The sequence below is a fragment of the Macaca thibetana genome, chromosome 2, assembly GCF_024542745.1.
Source record: "Macaca thibetana thibetana isolate TM-01 chromosome 2, ASM2454274v1, whole genome shotgun sequence".
NCBI classification, from domain to species: domain Eukaryota; kingdom Metazoa; phylum Chordata; class Mammalia; order Primates; family Cercopithecidae; genus Macaca; species Macaca thibetana.
The window spans coordinates 2,773,042-2,782,395 of NC_065579.1; positions in this window are offsets into that span (position 1 = coordinate 2,773,042).

Sequence of the window (9,354 nt, forward strand, 5' to 3'; positions counted from 1 at the left end):
CCCCCGGCCCTCATCACAGGTGACAGCTCCGGGCGGACCTCGCAACAGGGGGGAAGGCGCTGCTCTAGGCAGAAGAGGAGGCTGAGCCCACCCAGCCCCAGCGGAAGCCCAAGGTTGCTGAGGGGAAGCTGAGCTGGGCTGGAGGCAGGGACGGGCCCATCCTCAGAGGCGTTTCTCCTGCCCAGCCGTCCCCGGTGGAGAGAACGTGTGCTCCAGGGGAAGCCAAGCGCCTTGGGATCCGAGGAGCTGCTGGCGGCTGGGCTGGGAAATACCGAATCGTTTCCACGAGCGATGGACTTCTGGGAGCGACAGAAGCCTGTGCAGCCTGCAGAGTGCGTGACTAATGTGTGTGTAAATTGTGAGGGGTTATGCATGCAGAGGCACGCACATTCATCCGTAATTGGCCTCTCATTCTCTGCAAATAGAGACCCTGTCTAAGGAAGGCTGGGTGGCCCGTAAGAGCCATCGTAGCGGGGGCTGCCTGGCTTGCCTGTGGTTCTCGCTCCCTTGTGTTCCTGGGCAAGCTTTTCTCACCAAGCCCTGGCTGTCTGTGTAAAAAGGGAGGGCGCTTCCAGTAGCAATTCTACACTCTTTTTTTTTTTTTTTGAGAGGGAGTCTTGCTCTATGACCCAGGCTGGAGTGCAGTGGCGCGATCTCGGCTCACTGCAAGCTCCGCCTCCCAGGTTCAAGTGATTCTCCTGCCTCAGCCTCCCAAGTAGCTGGGATTACAGGCATGCGCCACCACAGTGGCTAATTTTTGTATTTTTAGTAGAGACGGGGTTTCACCATGTTGCCCAGGATGGTCATGAACAGGAATCCTGACCTCAGGTGATCTGCCTGCCTCAGCCTTCCAAAGGGTTGGGATTACAGGTGTGAGCCACCACGCCCGGTTGATAAATCCTTTTTATTATTATTATTATTTTTTTTTTTTGGTGAGACAGTCTCACTCTGTCGCCCAGGCTGGAGTGCAGTGGTGCAATCTCAGCTCACTGCAAGCTCTGCCTCCCGGGTTCACATCATTCTCTTGCCTCAGCCTCCCGAGTAGCTGGGACTACAGGGGCCCACCACCATGCCCGGCTAATTTTTTGTATTTTTTTAGTAGAAACAGGGTTTCACCGTGTTAGCCAGGGTGGTCTCAATCTCCTGACCTCAGGTGATCCACCTGCCTCGGCCTCCCAAAGTGCTGGGATTACAGGCGTGAGCCACCATGCCCCGCCCAATTCAACACTCCTTAGTTTTCTAGTCATAACCTATTTTCACCTGGAAACCAGAAAGGCTGGTTCTATGTGCAGATGGCAATGCTGAGGTTTAGAGGTAAAATACCCACCTGAAGTGAATAGAGGCTGGACTACCCAGGATGGCTCACCTGGAGACAGCGCTCCCACACTGCACCTGGCAAACTGTTTTGTGCAGGAGCAATACTTGCCTCCCTCAGCAAAAAATGCAGGGTTGAAAAGAAAACTGTCTGAGCTGAAAAGTTTTGTTGTTGTTGTTCTGAGACAGGGTTTTCCTCTGTTGCCCAGGCTGGAGTACAGTGGTGTGATCTTGGCTCACTGCAGCCTCCGCCTCCCAGGAGTAGCTGGGACCACAGGCGTGTGCCACAGCTGATTTTTGTATTTTTGTAGGATGTGGTTTTGCCATGTTGCCCAGGCTGGTCTCGAACTCCTGAGCTCAAGCAATCTGCCAGCCTTGGCCTCCCAAAGTGCTGGGGTTACAGGTGTGAGCCGCCATGCCCCACCTGAAAAGTTTTAATGAGGCAAGGGAGTCAAAACAAACAAACAAAAACAACCAGGAGAAGTGAGCATTGCCTCTCAGCCCCACGTGCGATCCCTCAGACGCCGAGGCTGGTTGCACCATCACCTGCCATGAGCCCTCCGACCCTGGCCTGTGGAGTGGAGAAAAGATGCCAACTGCTCCCCTCTACAGCACCCTGCACTTTTCTTCCTCCAGGCCCGGTGGCGGGCCTCAGCCAGCTGGTTACACACGAGTACGCGATGTGTCCAAAAATTAGCCAGTCTTGGTGGCATGCACCTGTATTCCCAGCTACTCGGGAGGCTGAGGTGGGAGGACCGCTTGAGCCTGGGAAGTTAAGGCTGCAGTGGGCTGTGACTGCACCACGGTAGTCCAGCCTGGGTGACAGAGTGAGATCATGTCTCAAAACAAACAAACAAAAATGAAATAAAACAACAACATCTATTTGCTATCTCACAGTTTCTGTGGGTCAGGAGTGAATACACAGCTTAGCTGGGTCTCGCAAAACTGCAATCAGGGTGTTGGCTGGAGCTCAGTCTCATCTGAGTCTCTACTGGGGAGGAATTCACTTCCAAGCTCACTCACAGTGGCAGAGTCCATTTCCTTGTGGCTACATAGCTGAGGGCCTCCATGTCTTGCTGGCTGCTGGCTGCAGGCTGCCCTCAGCTCCTAGAGCCTATCTCTTTCCTTGCCAAGTGGGGTTTCCCAACATGGCCCCTGGATTCCTAAAAGCCAGTGAGGGAGACAGAGAGACCCCAGCAAGATGGGCACTGCAATTTTATGTAATGTAATAATGTAATCATGCACATTCTGTCACCTTCGCCATATTCTATTGATTAGAAGCAAGTCACAGGCCCTACCTACACTCAGCAGAAGGGATCACACAAAGGCATGGACTCCAGGAGGCAGGATCATAGGAACCACCTTAAGAAGAAGTCTGTGACAGGAGGTGACAACTGGAGGTGATGCTTCTCCTTTGAACACCCACATCCCTTGGTCTTATGTACACATCAACCTCTGCATCATATTACAGTTATTTATCCATGTATCTGCCTCCCTCACAAGACTGAGGGCAAGAACTGTTCTGGCTCGTCTGTAGAGTAGGTTCCTAGCATAGAGTTTGGCGTATAGTAAGTCATTCATTTGGGATGAAGGGGTCAAAGGGTGGCTTGAAGGATGGATGTCTCAAAGGATGGATGGCTGGATGGATGAATAATGAATGGATTTATGGAAGGATAGATGGAAGACAGAAAAGGAGAAAAATGTGGTAGTAAAACAAGGCTGAAGGCAAAAACACCTGGAATGAAGGACTGTGGCCCTCACCTAACAGGGGCCACTGATGTGAAGAGAGAAGGTATCAGCAAGAAGTTATAGCCTGCTCATAGTGCCAGCCCTCGTTCCTGGAACTGCGACTTGGAGCCTTTCCATTAGGGCAGCCAAGAGACCGGGGCAGGACATCTCCTTTTCTCCCTTTCTCAGATCTTCCGTTTTCTCCTCAAGAAATGGGAGTGGAAAAAGTCATGAGGGATTTCTAAATAAGCATTCAATGTATGAAGACACCAATGAGATCCTGCAGGCTTCGTTTCTTGGGCAGATATGGAGGTAATTTCCTAAGAAATAAGCTGAAGGAAGAAAGCATTCCTTTGTAATCTTCTCCAAAGTTCTAGGCAAAGCTTTCTGATAACAAATACTTTCTAAAGGCTTCATGCAATAAACATTGAGCTTTGAGCTAAGCCTGCCTGGGCTCCTGCTGTGGTGCACACTGGTGAATACAGGTTGTTCCAGGTCTTGGCCACTGAGTGCAAGATGGAAGCCACATCACAGGTACATCCTAGCGCTGGAGGTAGGACCTCAGGTTGTCATTTCTTTTTTTTTTTTTTTTTTTTTTTTTGAGACGGAGTCTTGCTTTGTCACCCAGGCTAGAGTGCAGTGGCCGGATCTCAGCTCACTGCAAGCTCCGCCTCCCGGGTTTACACCATTCTCCTGGTTCAGCCTCCCGCGTAGCTGGGACTACAGGCGCCCGCCACCTCGCCCGGCTAGTTTTTTGTATGTTTTAGTAGAGACGGCGTTTCACCACGTTAGCCAGGATGGTCTCGATCTCCTGACCTCGTGATCCGCCCGTCTCGGCCTCCCAAAGTGCTGGGATTACAGGCTTGAGCCACCGCGCCCGGCCTTCAGGTTGTCATTTCTCCAATGGGAAGGCTACACCGGGCTGACTTTACTGATGACTCTTAGCGTGTTTTCCATTCAGTAATGCTGTACAAGAGTGAAAATTCTGACTTGCTTTCTGACCAAGAGCTTTAGATGAGGCGACTTTGGAGTAAGCCTTTACATATGCATACGTTTTTCCTCCTTTTACTTGAATTTCTTTTTTTTTTTTTTTTTTTTTTTTTTTGAGACGGAGTCTTGCTCTGTAGCCCGGGCTGGAGTGCAGTGGCCGGATCTCAGCTCACTGCAAGCTCCGCCTCCCGGGCTTGCGCCATTCTCCTGCCTCAGCCTCCTGAGTAGCTGGGACTACAGGTGCCCGCCACCTCGCCCGGCTAGTTTTTTGTATTTTTAGTAGAGACGGGGTTTCACCGTGTTAGCCAGGATGGTCTCGATCTCCTGACCTCGTGATCCGCCCGTCTCGGCCTCCCAAAGTGCTGGGATTACAGGCTTGAGCCACCGCGCCCGGCCCCTTTTACTTGAATTTCTATGACTTCTTTTGCTCAGATGATCCATGAGAGGCAATTTGCTTTATGTCGGGGGAAGGCCATTAACAGTCAAGGTGAGCGAACTGTGACAAAGTCACGCTGGAGGCTGTTTCGGTCTTTGCTGACTTGGCCATACTGTAAGACCAAGGAAGGCCATTGTTGAAGGTGATAATTGGGCCTTTTGCATGTGTCTGTGTTTGTAAAGACCCTTGTAACAGAAATCTGTCAAATGTTTGGTACTTAGTCCCTATGGGGCAAATGAATCACAAAAGCTCTGAGCATCCCGACCCATGAAGGGAATGTCAGGTTCCAGGACCAGTCACTAACTTGCAAATAACAATTGTAGCCTGGATTTCTCTTCCTGTGTTTTCTTCAGAACTTTTCAATCAGCATTTGGGCATCTAGCTAAAGGAGCTTAAAGCGAACCTGGAGAAGTTGATGAATAACACTGGGATCTTATTTGCTGAAATTTCCCTGAGAGCAAAACAGTAAGGACAACTTGGACTTCCAAAACACAATGGTCATCCCTGTCTTGAAAACAATGTCCTCATTTGAGGAGCGAGTTATTTTAATCTGTTCCTCACCCCACTGGCTTGTCTCTGAGCTTTTCGTTTGGGTTCTTCCTCTAAAGTGTAGAATTCCAAGCGTGAGGAACACATCTCCTCTGGATCCCCGACCAATGATTGGGCCTGGAATCATCACGAGAGCCCTGAGAAGACCCACTGTTCCTTGCTTGGGTCTGTGTCCTGAGTGCCCATGTCAGCTCCCAACCTTTAACAGTGCTAAGAGCCGACCTCGTGCAGTTGGAAGCTTTCGTGAAAAGCATTCACAGGATTCCCTGCTGGATGCACGGCGTGTGGATTGGCACAATGAAGGGACACAAAAGCAGTGAAGTGATGGTCCTTGCAGTCTAATGACAAATGTGAATTATTCCAGGGCCACCAGGAACCCCTGACTAAGGAACTGGCCCTATCTAGGGAGCAGTTTCAAAACATGTTCTCAGGTAATACCTGGTGCTCGCAGCCAGTCGGAGTGGATTCATCCTGGGTTCCAGGGCAACGCCAGAGAAAACACAGAGCCATTGCCTCGCTCACCTCCCCCGGGATGGGCTAGACTAGTAGGTCTTCTGTGTAGGAAAAAGACTACACCACACACGTACAAACCCTCACATGCACACTCCTACACACACCTGAGTTGTTTGTGCTGAGCACCTCCGGCATATTCTCTCAGGGTCCATCCTGTATCCCATGCCTTTATCCTACTCCTATCATTTTTTGTTTTTGGTTTTTTTTTAAGATAGAGTCTTGCCCTGTTACCCAGGCTGGAGTGCAGTGGCGTGAGCTCAGCTCACTGCAACCTCTGCCTCCCGCGTTCAAGCAATTCTCCTCAGCCTCCTGAGTAGCTGAGATTACAGGCGCCCACCACCATGCCCAGCTAATTTTTGTATTATTAGTAGAGAAGGGGTTTCACTATGTTGGCCAGGCTGGTCTCGAACTTCTGACCTCAGGTGATCCACCTGCCTTGGCCTCCCTAAGTGCTGGGATTACAGGCATGAGCACCACGCCCAGGTAAGGATGCCCACTTTCACCACTGTTATTCAACATAGTACTGGAAGTCCTACCCAGAGCAATCAGACAAGAGAAGGAAGTAAACGGAGTCCAAGTTAGAAAGGAAGAAGTCAAATTATCTTTGTCTGCAGATTATATGATCTTATATTTGGAAAAAGCTGAAGACTCCACCAAAAAAGTATTAGAACTGGTAAACAAATTCAGCAAAGTTGCAAGATACAAAATCAACATACAAAAATCTCTAGCATTTCTATGTGCCAACAGCAAACAATCTGAAAAAGAAAATTTAAAAAGTCATCCCATTTACAATAGCTACCTAGGATTCTATTTACTCTTTTAATATCTAGGATCTTATTTAATCTTTTATTACTTTGGTTAAGTTTATTAACCATTTATTTAATTAATTATTAGTTAACTAATTATATAGATCTTTCATTTCTTTGGTTAAGTTTATTAACCAAAATGTATATACATTTTATGAACCAAAGTAATTAAAGATCTCTATAATTAAAACTGTAAAACATTAATGAAAAAAGTTGAAGACCCCACACACACATACACACACACAAATGGCAAGATATTCCATGTTCATGAAGGAATCAATATTGTTAAAATGCCCATACTACCCAAAGAAATCTGATGATCCAATGCAATCCCTAACAAACACCAATGACATTCTTCACAGAAATAGAAAAAAAAAAATACCAAAAATTTATGTGGAACCACAAAAGACCAAGAATAGCCAAAACTATCCTAAGCAAAAAGAATGAAACTTGAGGAACCACATTAGCTGACTTCAAACTATACTACAGAGCTATAGTAATCAAAACAGCATGGCATTGGCATAAAAACAGACACATACACCAATGGGACGGAATAGAGAACATAGACATAAATCAATACATCTATAATGAATTCATTTTCTACAAAACTGTCAAACACATACACTGAGGAAAGGACAGTCTCTTTAATAAATGGAACTGGGACAACTGGATATCCATATGCAGAAGAATAAAGCTAGAGCCCTATCTCTGACCATACAAAAAAATCAAAATGGATTAAAGACTTAGATCTCACTTTGGGAGGCTGAGGCAGGTGGATCACTCGAGGTCAGGAGTTCAAGAGCAGCCTGGCCACCATGGTGAAACCCCATCCCTACTAAAAATACTAAAATTAGCTGAGCATGGTGGGGCACCCCATAATCCCATAATCCCAGCTACTTGGGAAGCTGAGGCAGAAGAATTGCTTGAATCTGGGAGGCAGAGGTGGCAGTGAGCTGAGATCATGCCATCACACTCCAGCCTGGGCAACAGAATGAGATTCCGTCTCAAAAAAAAAAAAAAAAAAAAAGACTTAAATCTAAGATCTCAAACTATGAAACTACTAAAAGAAGACATGGGGGAATTCTCCAGGACATTGGACTGGGCAATTATTTCTTGAGTAATACCCCACAAGCACAGGCAACCAAAGTAAAAATGGACCAATGGAATCACATCAAGTTTAAAAAGCTTCTTCATGGCAAAAGAAACAACAAAGTGAAGAGACAGCCCACAGAATGGGAGAAAATATTTGCAAACCACCCATCTGACAAGAGATTAATAACCAGAATATACAAGGAGCTTAAATAACTTGACAGAAAAAATTATAATAATCCAATTTTAAAATGGGCAAAAGATTCGAATAGACATTTCTCAAAAGAAGATATAAAATGACAAGCATACATATCAAAAGGTGCACAACATCACTGATCATCAGAGAAATGCAAATCAAAACTGCAAGGAGATACCATCTCACCCCGGTTAAAATGGCTTACATCCAAAAATAGACAATAACAAACACTGGCAAGGATGTGGAGAAAAGGAAATCCTCACACACTGTTGGTGGGAATATAAATGAGCACAACCACTATGCATAATAGTTTCTTCAAAAAAGCTAAACTACCATATGATCCAGCAATCCCACTGCTAGGTATATGCCCAGAAGAAAGGAAATCAGTATGTCAAAGGGATATCTGCACTCCCATGTTTGTTGTAGCTCTGTTCACAACAGCCAGGATTTGGAAGCAATCTAAATGTCCACCAACAGATGAATGGATACAGAAAATATGGTACATATACGCAATGAAGTACTATTCAGCCATTAAAAAGAATGAGTCATTTGCAACAACATGGATGAAACTGGTGGATACTATGTTATGTGAAATAAGCCAGGCACAGAAAGACAAGCTTCACATGTACTCATTTATTTGTGGGATCTAAAACTCAAAACAATTGAGTCCATGGAGATAGAGTAGAATGATGGTTACCAGAGTATGGGAAGGGTAATTGGGGGTGTGGAAAATGAGGGATGGTTAATGGGTACAAAAATATAGGTAGATAGAATGAGTAAGATCTAATATTTGATAGGACAACGGAGTGACTACAGTAAATTTATTATACATTTTAAAATAACTAAAAGAGTATAACTGGGTTGTTTGTAACACAAAGAAAGCATCAATGCTTGAGCTAATAGATACCCCATTTACCCTGACATGATTATAATGCATTGTATGTCTCTATCAAAATATCTTATGTACCTCATTAATATATAAATCTACTAGGTACCCATAAAAATGAAAAATAGGCTGGGCACAGTGGCTCACGCCTGTAATCCCAGCACTTTGAGAGGCTGAGGTCAGCAGATCACCTGAGGTCAGGAGTTCAAGACCAGCCTGGCCAACATGGTGAAACCCCGTCTCTACTAAAAATACAAAAATTAGCCAGGTGTGGTGGCACATGCTTGTAATCCCAGCTACTCAGGAGGCTGAGGCAAGAGAATTGCTTGAACCTGGGAGGTGGAGGTTACAGTGAGCCAAGATTGTGCACCACTGCTCTCTAACCTAGGCGACAGAGCAAGACTCTGTCTCGAAAAAAAATAAAATAAAAATAAATTAAAAATTAAAAGTTGGCCAGGCGCGGTGGCTCAAGCCTGTAATCCCGGCACTTTGGGAGGCTGAGACGGGCGGATCACGAGGTCAGGAGATCGAGACCATCCTGGCTAACATGGTGAAACCCCGTCTCTACTAAAAAATACAAAAAAAACTAGCCAGGCATGGTGGCGGGCGCCTGTAGTCCCAGCTACTCGGGAGGCTGAGGCAGGAGAATGGTGTAAACCCGGGAGGCGGAGCTTGCAGTGAGCTGAGATCCGGCCACTGTACTCCAGCCTGGGCGACAGAGCAAGACTCCGTCTCAAAAAAAAAGAAAAAAAAAAATTAAAAGTTAAGACCAGGCTGTACCCTGAGGTAGTTTAGAAGGCTAAACTCCTATAACTTAGCCTTGGGAGGTCTCAAGGCTTAGCCAGCT